At 33.3% G+C, this 13,747-nt stretch overlaps 1 non-coding gene across 1 annotated transcript; it reads left to right on the top strand.

The window, feature by feature from the left end:
- Positions 1-235: 235 nt before the first annotated feature.
- On the top strand, positions 236-342 carry LOC121211876 (small nucleolar RNA R71). The gene has a single exon (XR_005907093.1). It is a non-coding gene; the product is annotated as a small nucleolar RNA R71 (small nucleolar RNA).
- Positions 343-13,747: the final 13,405 nt, after the last annotated feature.

Raw genomic sequence — 13,747 nt, 5'->3', positions numbered from 1 at the left:
TACTTGAGATTCGAGTGAAGTAAGAGTGTCTACTACATGTATTCTAGCAACTCGTCTTCCCGACACTACTCGATTGGTTGGTGATTGGTAATTGTTGCTGGCAATTATCTCAATGATTTCATAAACCTCATTATAAGACTTAGAAAGGAGAGTACCATTAGCAGAAGCATCCACTACCATCCTCATGTGAGCATTGAGACCATTCTAAAATGTCTCAAGTTGGATGCAATGTGGGATTCCATGATGAGGGCACTTTCATAGTAACTCTTTGTACCTTTCTTATGCCTTATACAAGGACTCATTATCCATTTGTTGGAAGGCAGTGATCTCGTTCCTCAACTTAGCATTCTTGTTAGGCGGGAAATACTTCATAAGGAATTTTTCTGCTAACTCTTGCCATGTGGAAATTGAGTCCGGTGGTAATGAGTTCAACTAAGCTCGAGCTCTGTCCCTCAGTGAATATGGGAAAAGCTTCAATCGTAATGCATCTTTGGGTACTCCAGCTAACTTGAAAGAATCGCTCACCTCCATAAATAGTCTTAAATGTAGGTAAGGATCTTTGGTAGGCATTCCACTAAATTGGCCCACTGTCTGAAGCATCTAGAACATGATTGGCTTCAGCTCAAATTATTGTGCCTCAATTTCGAGTCTCCTAATACCCGGATTAAGATCATGAAATACTGGCACGGCATACTGTCGTAAAGTTGTATCCCTATCATCAGCAATAAGGATAGGATTTTGAGCAGGGTTTGCTCCATTTCCTTGGATCGAATTTTGGAAGTTCATCTCTTCGTTCCTTTTCTGATTTGCTTGTCTTCTTCGCTCTCAAGAAGTTCGTTCTATCTCAAGGTATACAGGGAGTAGGTCAATAATTCAGTCAATACTCATAAACACCTTGAATGATCATAGAAAAATTAATTAAGTTAAAAATTAAACAAAGAAAAAAAATAAACCAAAATGTAAACTAACAAATTCACAAATAACTTTTTAAAACAGTCCCCAGCAATGGCGCCAAAAACTTGGAATGACGAAAATGTGCAAGTGTACACAATCGCAACAAGTAATAAAGTGACAAGTAAATGTCGAGTTATCGTACCCACAGGGACTATGAAAATAATTATTTATGAATACTATTTAAAACACTTTGGTGAAGAAAAATATTTTGTTTGAAGAGGGTAATTAAAAACTAAGATTTTAAACTAAGTAAACTAAAGAAATAAATCTCAAATGCAGGATTTTAAAATATGATTTAATCAAGATGACATACTTGTGTTGATTTAATTACATTTCTTTAATTTAGAATTATTAAGCTCATGCTTATGCTGTTACGAATAAATTCTCGGCAACTTGGTAATTTGCTAACTTATGAACATATTCACCTACACAAATCCATTCATCTCTTAATATATCCCTATGTTAATTCAAACGATTAATAAAATCCAAAGAGCATATAAAAGACTATGTGAGGTAACAAGGTATTCTTACCTTGAAACAGTTTAATCAAAATAATCTTGCAAGTTACGCAAGGCAAGTGTATCCCCAAATACATTGCTAATTTAACCTTCAGCTACCTTAGAAGAATAAACATGCACTGATTAAGTATTGTGTCCATTAATTAAAATTTCAATCCGTTTAAATAATTAATTCATTAGATATCTCACAATTGTAATGCAAGAATAACTTAGGCATGATTTTACTTAATCAAGCATTTTACCGAGGCCTACAACAGCATAAACACAATTTTAATAATTTAAGCAGATAAAATGCAATCAAACCAACACGAATTAAATTCAAGCTAAACTGATTAAATTAACCATTCCAACAACATAAATATTCATAGATATGTTCATCATAACAACAACAAAAATTAAAGAGATAGGGAACAAGAATCAAATCTGGTGTTTTTCTGAGGCTTTGACAAAGTTGCTCCATTTTTCGTTCTTTGTTGTCCTCGCTGATCAAGGCTTCTATGAACACTCAATTGCTGCTCCAAAATTTCTGAAGAAGAACCCTTTTCCAAGGGGCGAAATCGGCACAAGAGCAAGGGATTTTGAAAGGGAAAATGAGAGGAGAAAGTGAGAGAGGAGAGAAGAGATGTGAATGAATTGAGGTGCGCTTTGAATGATCAGCCAAGGGGGGTTTTTATAGCTGAATGTGGCAGCTAAAATTTTCTAAAAATAGCAGCCAAAGAGCCACCCCTTGGTCGGCCATCTATGTGGCAAAGTTGATGGCTTCAACTTTGCTAAATATGGCTTGGGGCAAATCCATAAAGCCACCAATTGTGGAGGGGCTTGAATGCAACTTTGACAAGTCTTCAAGGGTTTCTTTGCAAGCTTAGTTAATCAGCTAATAAGCTGATTTGGGTCAGCATATGGACAGTTTTGTGCTGCCCATTCCTTGGCCGGTTCAGTTCAATCGGTTCGGTTCAACTAGACCACTTTTTCCATAATTAATTAATAATAATTTATTTAGCCTAAATTAAATTGGGTATAAATTAGAATCAATTATATTATGAATTAATACACATAATTGGACCATCTTAGGCTAGGACCTCGATACTACAAATTGCTTCTCGATTTTGTGCTTCTGGCAGTGTCTGCCGAGCTATTTTTCGCCCTTTGTGCAAATCTGTTGAAAATAACCAAAATTAATCAAAAATAATTATAAAATTAACTAAATTTCAACATGTTCATATTTGAAGTGCAGTTAATTATTTTATAAAAATTAATTATTTTTCGACAAGAATTTAACAAATTTGCATGAATTTAAGTTAAAAAGGGTATGAACAAGTTTGTAAATTTTTGTGTTTTCAGTCATCGTCGATGGTTATCAACTAAACACTCATTTTGAAACAGATTCGTGAATTTGATGGCACTATAGAGTGTGGAGTAGCTCATATTTCATGATCCGAGAAAGATATCTTAAGAGAAGTTGAAGGTATCAATTTCATTTATGGAAAAGCCCAAACAAAGGTATTCTTACCTTGATATAGGGTCGGTAGAACCCTATGTAGACGAAGGGTATGATTTGTTTAAAAATTTTGAAGAATTGATGGTAGAGGGAGATGAAAAAAATCCAATAAATCAAGACGAGACTTTATGAAAGAAGAGGAGCACATTTTTTGACTTGCTTTATTGACGTTACAATCTTCTTCAACATAATTTGGATGACATGCACATCGAGAAAAACGTATGTGAAAACATTGTTGGCACCCTTCTTAATCTCTCACGCGGAGGTAAAGACAATATCAAGGAGCACAGAGACTTGCAATGTATTGGCATCTGAAGTTATTTTCATCCAAAAATGAGAAACAGGAAAGAGTACCTACCGCAAGCGTGCTGCACTCTTACATAAAAGGAAAAAGATATTTTCCTCTCCATCATGAAGAACTTGAAGGTACCCAATGGTTATGCATCAAAAGTATCTCGATGCATGAATTTGAAAAAGAACAAGTTGAACAACCTCAAAAGTCATGACGGTCACATTCTTATGCAAGATTTGCTTCCTATATGCTTAAGAAAAGTTGTAGAAAAGAAGGTGCTAAGTGTTATAGATTTGTCGGATTTCTTTAAGAGATCATGTGCAAAAAGTCTTGATCCACAAGAAGTTGATCAACTTCAAATACAAGTGGTGTTAAAGCTTTGTGAAATGGAGAAAATATTTCCTCTAAGTTTCTTCACAATCATGATTCATTTGATTATTCATTTGTCAATAGAGGCTAAGCTTGGTGGACTTGTTCAATATAAATGGATGTACCCGGTTGAAATGTATATGAAATAAATCACTAATGTCGAAACCATTTTCAAATCGAGTTTAGGAAAATGGGAATTGATTTAAAAAAAAACAAAAACGAGAGTCGCCACCAATCTTTTTAGGTGTGATTGGATCACCTTTAAAACATTTTGTTTTAAAATCATTAGTTTTGGTCCACGAAATAAAAGAACGGGTTCGGGAGTCGGTTACATACGAGGAAGGATTAGCACCCTCGTAACGCCCAAAAATTGGTACCTAATTGATTATCAAATGTCTTTAATGTCGGAAATTTAAAAAATTTTAAGATGTAATCCTTTTTAAAATACTTTGATTTTGAAAATTTGGGTTCACTCGTATCAAAACATTGACACTAAGTTAACCTTTTGGAAATCCCTATCTCGAAACGACAAATCGCCACATCCAATAAGTTAGGACACAACGCTTTGAAATTCCAAGACAGTTGCTCGTATTTTGAAAATCTTAAAAACTTACAAGGGTACTTGACTATTCGAACTCAATGAGAAAAGTTGCAACCCAATAAATTAGGGCACTACTTTTCTCAAAACTTCCAAATACTAAGCATTGCCTTTTTTATTTTTATAAAACTTTTAAATATTGTTTTAAATGACCTTTTAGAGTGACAATTCTATATTACGAAACATAGATATTCAAATAGCGTATATTACAAAGTATTATAACACTTTACATAAATGCAATCACTATATAGAGGGTAAAATAGAATAATAAAAATAATCATGCTAAGAAAATAGGAATATACCCAAAAGAAAGCATAATAAATTCACTAATTATTACAATATATCATAAATAAAACATTAAATAATATAAAAAAATGGTAAATATTAATGTGTAAAATATGTATGAGTAAAAATAGATGACATGCATAGCAAATGGATAAATAGGATCTACATAAAATATAAAATATACAATCCAATAATTCAATGTACACATGAATGGATTAATAAATGAAATAATGCATATAATACAATATATCAATGTACATATATAAAAATATGCATTTGAAAGTAAATTATAAAAGTCTAAGATATTACTTAACATATGAAATACATAACATAACAATAATACATTAATTCTAAAGTAAAAACAAATATTGTATAATAATAAAAATTATAAGTTTTAAAAATATATGTATAATATAAACAATTGATAAATAGAATGAGCATATAAAAAAATGTTATATTTAATAATAAATTTAAAATATAATATATAATAAAAATATATATTTATAAGAATAATAATTATATAAAATATATTAGTTTAGAAAAATAATGTATAAAATATCAAATATGTAAAAGAATTTATATTTATAATGAAATGATTATATAATATATATACATGCATAGAAAATATATATTTGAAAATAAACTATATAAAAAGGTTAAATATTATGATATATAAAATACATAATCAAATGTATAAAAGATAGGAAAAAAAGTACATATTTGAAAAATGAAGAAATTAAAATAAAAAAAGGGTTGAAAAAAAACTAAGATAGACGAAGAATAAAATAAGAACAAACCACAAAAAGTAAGAACGCAAGAGGGAGAGAAATTTGAGTGAATGCTCTCAAGAATTCTTATTGCTTCCCAAAACTCTAGTGTGTTTACAATAAAGGGAAAGGCCTCTATTTATAGTTGAGCCTCCCCAAATCTAACGGTACAGATCAATTACATCAACGGTTAAGATTAAAGGATATCTACAAATTAAATCTCCAAGATTACAAAATCATATCTTCTAAGATTGTATATCATATCTAAGATTGCAATCATATCTAAGATTGTATCATATCTAAGATTGCAATCATATCTAAGATTGCAATCATATCTAAGATTGTATCATATCTAAGATTGCATATCATTGAAGATTATATTTCCATATGAGTCAAACTTGTAGATGGACCCTAAATCTTTTTAAGTAATGGGCCATTCGATCGGGCCAGATTATATTTGTTATTCTAGATTAAACTTGGACTTCCTTTTTTGGGGGGGGTTTATTATTTTTGTTTTTGGACTTATTTCTAGGCCTGGGCAAAATTGAGTGTCTACAGCTGCCCCTCTTTGCTCATTGCTGTGTAACAGGAATAGAGCAAAGACTATAAAAGGACCAATTTTGCCCGGGTTCGGCGAGGCTTGATTTCTTCAATCTGCTCCCCACCGAATATAAAGATGCAAAATCTGCTTCTTCAATTTGTTTCAAAGATGCTAAGTTAATCTTAGATTTGCTTCAGCGCGAATACGTGAAAGCCAAATCTACTTATGTCTTTGATTTGTTCCTTGTGAGTATAAGGACGCCAAACCATCTTGAGTCTGCTCCCTGTTGAAGTGGAGGTGCCTGACTTCGATTTGTTCTCTGACAATACAGAGACGACAATTCATCTTAGATTTGCTTTCGTAAACATGTGAAAGCCAAATTAGCTATGTCTTTGATTTGTTCCTTGTAAGCACAAGGATGCCAAACCATCTAGAGTCTGTTTGAGAACATCTGAGAGTCAAATCTACTATGTCTTCGAATTGTTTCTTGTAAACACAAGAATGTCAAATCATCTTGGATCTGGCTTCAGTATAAACATCTGAAGGTTAGATCTGCCATGTGTCTAAGAACATCTGAGAGTCAAATCTGCTATGTCCTCGATTTGTTCCTTGTAAACACAAGAATACCAAATCATCTTGGATCTACTTCAGAATAAACATCTGAAGTTTAGATCTGCTATATGTCTGAGAACATCTGAGAGTCAAATCTGCTATGTCCTCGATTTGTTCCTTGTAAACACAAGAATACCAAATCATCTTGGATCTGCTTTAGTATAAACATCTGAAGGTTAGATCTGCTATCTTCGATCTGTTCCCTATAAACATAGGGATGCCAAATCTGCTATCTTCAACTTGTTCCCTATAAACACAGGGATGCCATGCTGAAATCTTCAATCTGCTTCGCTGTAAGCACAGGAATGTCAGATCTACTATCTTCAATATGTTCCCTATAAACATAAAGATGCCAAATCTTGTTTCTTTGATCTATATTGTCCCATCAAAGACATAACCTGTAGAATGCGTATGAGTTCATCCCTATGATCGAAGTGAGTCAAATTCTCCTAATTAGACATGTTATAATGCAAAATGTTATGAATATGACCCTTATTTCGGGCGTCATCACTCATTCCCTCATCGAAGTTTTAACTTTATACTTCTTGATGTATCAATCATACTCTGCTTGTATGCTTTGAATCAACTTAGTCCTATTGTGCCATTCTCCAAATGCTGTGACCCGCTGGAGATGTTTATGAAATGATCCTTTCTTAAGATCAATTTAAAATGTCCCACCACCTTTTGGACTGAAGAAGAAATTTCCCCGAGTACATCCGACCCTCAAATATGGAAATTCTTTAAACAATTGTCTTGTTTCAGTTTCTTGTATTATCTAGAAATTTCCAGAGTAATATGCAAAACTTCGTTTGTAAAGATATTTAGTTCATCAATCATTATTTCTATGCAACACACTTTATGAATAATGGGACGAATAAATTGATCTTGAGGATAATGATTTATCAAAAAGACAAAGGAGGTTAATCTAGGAATCTATCTTTGAGAAGAAAGAGAATCCAAAGATAGTAAACAGGACAAAAAATCAGATGCCCCAGATATCGCCGCTTGAGCATCTATACACCAGCTCCATGAAGAATTTCTTGAGTTCAACATGTGTTTAAAAGATCCAAAGTAATTCGTTGATGCCTCGATATGTAACATACTTCACTCCTCGTCGAATCCGGTATAGCAAGGTCACTGCATGACTTTCCAAATTTGAGCTGCCCTTTCGGGTTTTCAACTCAAAACCCCTTTGGTCTTAAAGCGCCCTTTGCGGGTTTTCACCTTGGCCTCTCCATATTTTTATTTTTTCTCTTTATTTTTTTCTCTTTTTCTTTTATTTTTTTCTTTTTTTTGAAATAGAAGTCCCAAAGTTCCCTTTGCGGGTTTTCACCTTGGCTTCCCTTCTCCTTCAGACAAAGTACTCTTTGACTGAGTCCGAATTCATTGGATCAGATAAATTCTTCCTATCCATTTCTTGTCAAAATCAATGCACCTCTAGAGAAAGCCCTCTTCGTAACATATGGTCCTTCCCAATTCGACATCCTTTTGCAAGTTTTCCTTTATGAGATTCTTTTGGACGAACCTTCTTTGTCATAAGTCTGTGTCATCCATTCTTGGTACATTTGCTTAGGATGAATACTTTCAAGTTAAGTTTATACTAGAGGTACTCAATTCTTGACTCCATCAAAGCTTGGAGGAAAAATCTTGATTCATAAACCCATGAGAAAAGGATTACCCCAACAGCCGTCCTGGCTGTTGTTTGTCAAACCCTACAAAAAGATGGTTCAATGATTCTCAGCAAACAAGAATGAAGTTGCTGACTTTATCCTTCAACCTGGAAAGCTGAGGTACAGAGATTACTCCTGGAGCATACATCCCACCATGACTTGATGATGTTTCTGAAGCATCCCTAATTTTCATAAATTTCCCCCAACTGTGAAGCTGCCAAATGAGCGTAGCAAATAGGAGGCACAACAAATATGGTTGTAGTGCTCCTTTGATACATATAGGATAGAGAATAAACAAACTCTTGCAGATCATCAGCCAAAACCTAGCCTGGTCTAAGAGAACATAATAGTGGGTTTGCCTCGTGATTTCAATCATTCCAGCATGGGTACCAAGGTAAGAAGCATTGTTCTTTGGATGGCATACTTTGTTGTCAATGACAATACCATGTAGCATATTGTCAAGAGATCCCTGCTGAAAAAAAAAACTTGGTATGATGGTTTTTCGTACAATAATAACCATAATCTTTAGGGTTCCACTTCTCGCCAAGGAACTTGCAAGCCTCAATAACTTGATCAAAACTTGATTGAATTGAGACTCGCTAACCTTCTCCCTGAAAATAATGATTTGATCAGGTTTCTTCTTCTCTGAACTTGTATAGAAGTCTAAGAGAGCTTCCTTCATGATACCGTCATCAACTTTGTCAGAAACTGGTTTTGAAGAAAGAATCTATCATTTTAAGCTTCAGAGACTGTGTACGGCCTGATGCCCCATAGCTGAAAATCAATGGCCATCGCCTGGAGCTAACCATCGCAGCTATTGACGGCACATCAGACTGCTCAGGAAAGCCAAACAATGCACCCATTCCAAGGATGATGGTTGGAACCTTTGAAACAACTGGAATTGAAGGTGTTTGCCCCAGCGTAAGCATAGAGAGTAGGCGGTAGTTTCTTATGCCAATTTTTACCAGTCTCGGTCATTTTTTGTAATTTGTTTTTTTCTTCTTTTTCTTTTCTTTTGGCAACCTTTGTTGTACTGTGGTATGGCGCATTATCTTTGAAAAGACTGCAAACTTTTGGCATTGTGCAATTATATATAATCCTTTTGCTTTTTTTTTTGAAATAGATGACTTTTGACTTTGTAATATTGGCATATGAAGCTATCTCCCCCTCTTAATGGAGTAGTTGACGTCTACAAAGATGAGTCATTGTCAGCTTGAAACTTTTGATGAGCTCGGGCCCATAACATACATGCCCCAAAGTCTTTACTCCTTTAAATTTGGCATTCATTGTACAACTGATGCGATCCCTTTCCATGGTGGACCAACAGTGCCCCAAAACCTCATGTTTATCCTGACAATTGCAAATCCCTCCTGCATGCGTCTTTAGACCATATTTTTGAATTCCCATAATAGTCTCAACAAGGTCTTGTTTTGTCTCCTCAGCTAATTCCAATTTTGCAATCTTTCCTTCCTCTAAGGCTATATTTCCTACCACCACTTCATGGGGTAAAAACTATTTTCAACAAATTCAGAAACAAGTCACAATTTCTGTCACCTTCAAAGTACTGAGATTCCTCTAAACACATATCGCACTCAAAAGGAACTCTGAATCTATAGTATCGTTGCCCATGTCATTGATATCTAGGGATCTATGATAGGCACACAAAAGAATATAAAAGGAATAAATGAATTCAAAAATGACTATTTACATGAAATGAAAATTTATAAAGAATGTCAAAGGTCAAAAGAATCAGAATGAAAGAATATTTACTCGGATAAATAATAAAAGTATGTTTTATTGAAAATAAAAATGTCTGAACATGAGCCCACTTCTCAAAAGAAATCTCATTACTCCTAGGCTTTAGAGCAACAAGAGTGTTCTGAATATTACTCCGTAAAATTCCTAAAGATTACAGGAAGCTCTTCTGCAGTCCAATTGTTTAAAGAACTTCCTGGTTCGTAAGGGCGAATGCCCTCAAGGTTTCTTTGTTCAGTCCCTTCCTCATGTATGACATTGATGGGATTATTTTCATTTCCAAACACCCCCTTCTCCGCGTAAGCTATCCCTCTTGACACAAAAGTCAGGGATATGTAAGGGAACGTCTCTTTTTTCATTTAGCCGTGACCCTCTTCTCTCTCTCTCTCTTTTTCTTTCTTTTTTAATAACTTTAACTAATTATGGTCTTTTTATAATTTAAATGCATATAATGCGATGTGATGTAATACAAATGCATGAATGCAAAAAGGTATCGATCTCGACTTAATTTCATATAGAAAACTTTATTTAGAAAAAGAATATCTTTACATATAAATGAATTACAAATATGCTTTCGCCCTAATGCCCAAAGTTTTAAAACAAACTCTTAGCCACGATCTGATTGTATCTCATATTGGTGCTCAATATGTCAGCCTGTACCGCCAATGTCTGTAAATAATCAGCTACCACCTGAGTTTGAGCTACGACATCACTTGTGGGGTAATCCGTGCAGCTAGGGACACCTCCTCCAATACCTGTGAAATTGTTCTGATTATCCTGAGAGAGAAAATGGTGAACAAGCAGGCATCACTGTTCCGCAGTATGCTGCCTTAAAATGATATCCTATATCCTCAATGCTTCTTGAAAGTTTTCATATTTCTGCTCCCGCAGAGTATTGCTTGTATGGGTATCCTCGTAGCATAGCTAATCTCTACTTTAAAGGTCTTTAAATGATATGGTCTTCTTTAATCTCGTTGTTTTGTGTCCATTTTGATAGACCATCAGGGCTTGTATTTCCATTGTCTCTGATAATGCAACATAGTAAACTCATGCTTGTTGTTTGGTAGCGGTCCTATAGCAAACAAGCTTTTTACCATTATAGGCAAAATTCTTTCCACCCAACTCATTTTTGTAGGTCTCATGCACTCTATCAATCACTTTCCTTCCAATACTCTTACCATCCACATGGCAACCGTCTTCATATGAAAGAGAAATGCTATAATGGTAGAAGTGTCCATCAATACTCCCACACTCGCTTTGAATTGCTCATCTATCCTCCTGTCAAGCAAATACTGCAAGTCCCCTTAGTTATTGTAGAACAACTACTTGGCTTTATTACTCCATTGATCCCATATTTCCTTTAACTCCTGGAGATTATTTTGCGCCACGCTGATACGACTGTAACCCCATAATTCTGATGTGTATCCTTCAGCGTTTCCTTTGACCATTTATGGATGTTAGCGTTGCCCTCCATTCTATCAAGAAGTCTATTCTCCATAATAAAACTTTCTAACTTAGAAACTGACTGTGAATCGATACCTTTTAAATGCAAAATGACATGCACAAAAGAAAGAAAACAGTCAGTATCATATGATATTAATAAACACAAAGATAACCTAAGTATAATTCTATCTATATTAAGCTTTTACGGTTTTTCTATATGTGGTTTGTTTCTAGAGTTTGAGGTACTCGAACCAGCAGATTCCTCGATCATCACCCATTATAGGCTCATTTGAATCGAGTTCAGTTTAAGGGAATACATTTCCCTATGGCTACACGGAGATGAAAATCTCACGAAACCATAGGTACGGATATATCCCGAAAGTGATCCACTATCCTGCACGGAGGCGAAAACCTTACGAAGGCGTAGCTTCTCACTCCCACTTAAGGGTGTGACCACAACGGTCATGCAAATGCAATGCATATCAGAATATAGCAACACATGCAATAATACAAACACATGTAATGCAAAGAGGATTAAATTTTAAAATTTTTAATTTCCAACATTAAGACAAGAGATAATCAATTACACGGCTTGACTCTCTTATTACTCCCCAGTGGAGTCGCCAAGCTGTCGAAACCATTTTCAAATCGAGTTTAGGAAAATGGGAATCGATTTTAAAAAAATGAAAACGAGAGTCGCCATCAATCTTTTTAGGTGTGATTGGATCACCTTTAAAACATTTTGTTTTAAAATCATTAGTTTTGGTCCACGAAATAAAAGAACGGGTTCGGGAGTCGGTTACGTACGAGGAAGGATTAGCACCCTCGTAACGCCCAAAAATTGGTACCTAATTGATTATCAAATGTCTTTAATGTCGAAAATTTAAAAAATTTTAAGATGTAATCCTTTTTAAAATACTTTGATTTTGAAAATTTAGGTTCACTCGTATCAAAACATTGACACTAAGTTAACCTTTTGGAAATCCCTATCTCGAAACGACAAATCGCCACATCCAATAAGTTAGGACACAACGCTTTGAAATTCCAAGACAGTTGCTCGTATTTTGAAAATCTTAAAAACTTAGAAGGGTACTTGACTATTCGAACTCAACCAGAAAAGTTGCAACCCAATAAATTAGGGCACTACTTTTCTCGAAACTTTCAAATACTAAGCATTGCCTTTTTTATTTTTATAAAACTTTTAAATATTGTTTTAAATGACCTTTTAGAGTGACAATTCTATATTACGAAACATAGATATTCAAATAGCGTATATTACAAAGTATTATAACACTTTATATAAATGCAATCACTATATAGAGGGTAAAATAGAATAATAAAAATAATCATGCTAAGCAAATAGGAATATACCCAAAAGAAAGCATAATAAATGCACTAATTATATACAATATATCATAAATAAAACATTAAATAATATAAAAAACATGGTAAATATTAATGTGTAAAATATATGAGTAAAAATAGATGACATGCATAGCAAATGGATAAATAGGATCTACATAAAATATAAAATATACAATCCAATAATTTAATGTACACATGAAATGATTAATAAATGAAATGATGCATATAATACAATATATCAATGTACATATATAAAAATATGCATTTGAAAGTAAATTATAAAAGTCTAAGATATTATATAACATATGAAATACATAACATAACAATAATACATTAATTCTAAAGTAAAAACAAATATTGTATAATAATAAAAATTATAAGTTTTAAAAATATATGTATAATATAAACAATTGATAAATAGAATGAGCATATAAAAAAATGTTATATTTAATAATAAATTTGAAATATAATATATAATAAAAAAATATATTTATAAGAATAATAATTATATAAAATATATAAAATATATTAGTTTAGAAAAATAATGTATAAAATATCAAATATGTAAAAGAATTTATATTTATAATGAAATGATTATATCTAAGATTGTATATCATATCTAAGATTGTATCATATCTAAGATTGCAATCATATCTAAGATTGCAATGATATCTAAGATTGTATCATATTTAAGATTGCATATCATTGAAGATTATATTTCCATATGAGTCAAGCTTGTAGATGGACCTTAAATCTTTTCAAGTAATGGGCCATTCCGATCGGGCCAGATTATATTTATTATTCTGGACTGAACTTGGACTTCCTTTTTTTGGGGGGGTTTATTATTTTTTTTTTGGACTTATTTCTAGGCCCGGGCAAAATTGAGTGTCTACAACTAATATATCATAATATTTTATCTTTATTATTTTAACATAGTATATAATAAGTGTGTAAAGATATATACATGTGATGCAAGTATCTTATGGGATTGAAAGCTTCTGTGTGGAATAAAGCTTATCCCAAAGGTTTCATTGCTGAAGGGTACATAGTTTCAGAATGTCTTACATTTTGTTGCTGTTA

Source organism: Gossypium hirsutum, chromosome A12, assembly GCF_007990345.1.
Source record: "Gossypium hirsutum isolate 1008001.06 chromosome A12, Gossypium_hirsutum_v2.1, whole genome shotgun sequence".
Classification (NCBI taxonomy): domain Eukaryota; kingdom Viridiplantae; phylum Streptophyta; class Magnoliopsida; order Malvales; family Malvaceae; genus Gossypium; species Gossypium hirsutum.
This window is presented reverse-complemented; position numbering and strand designations above follow the sequence as displayed.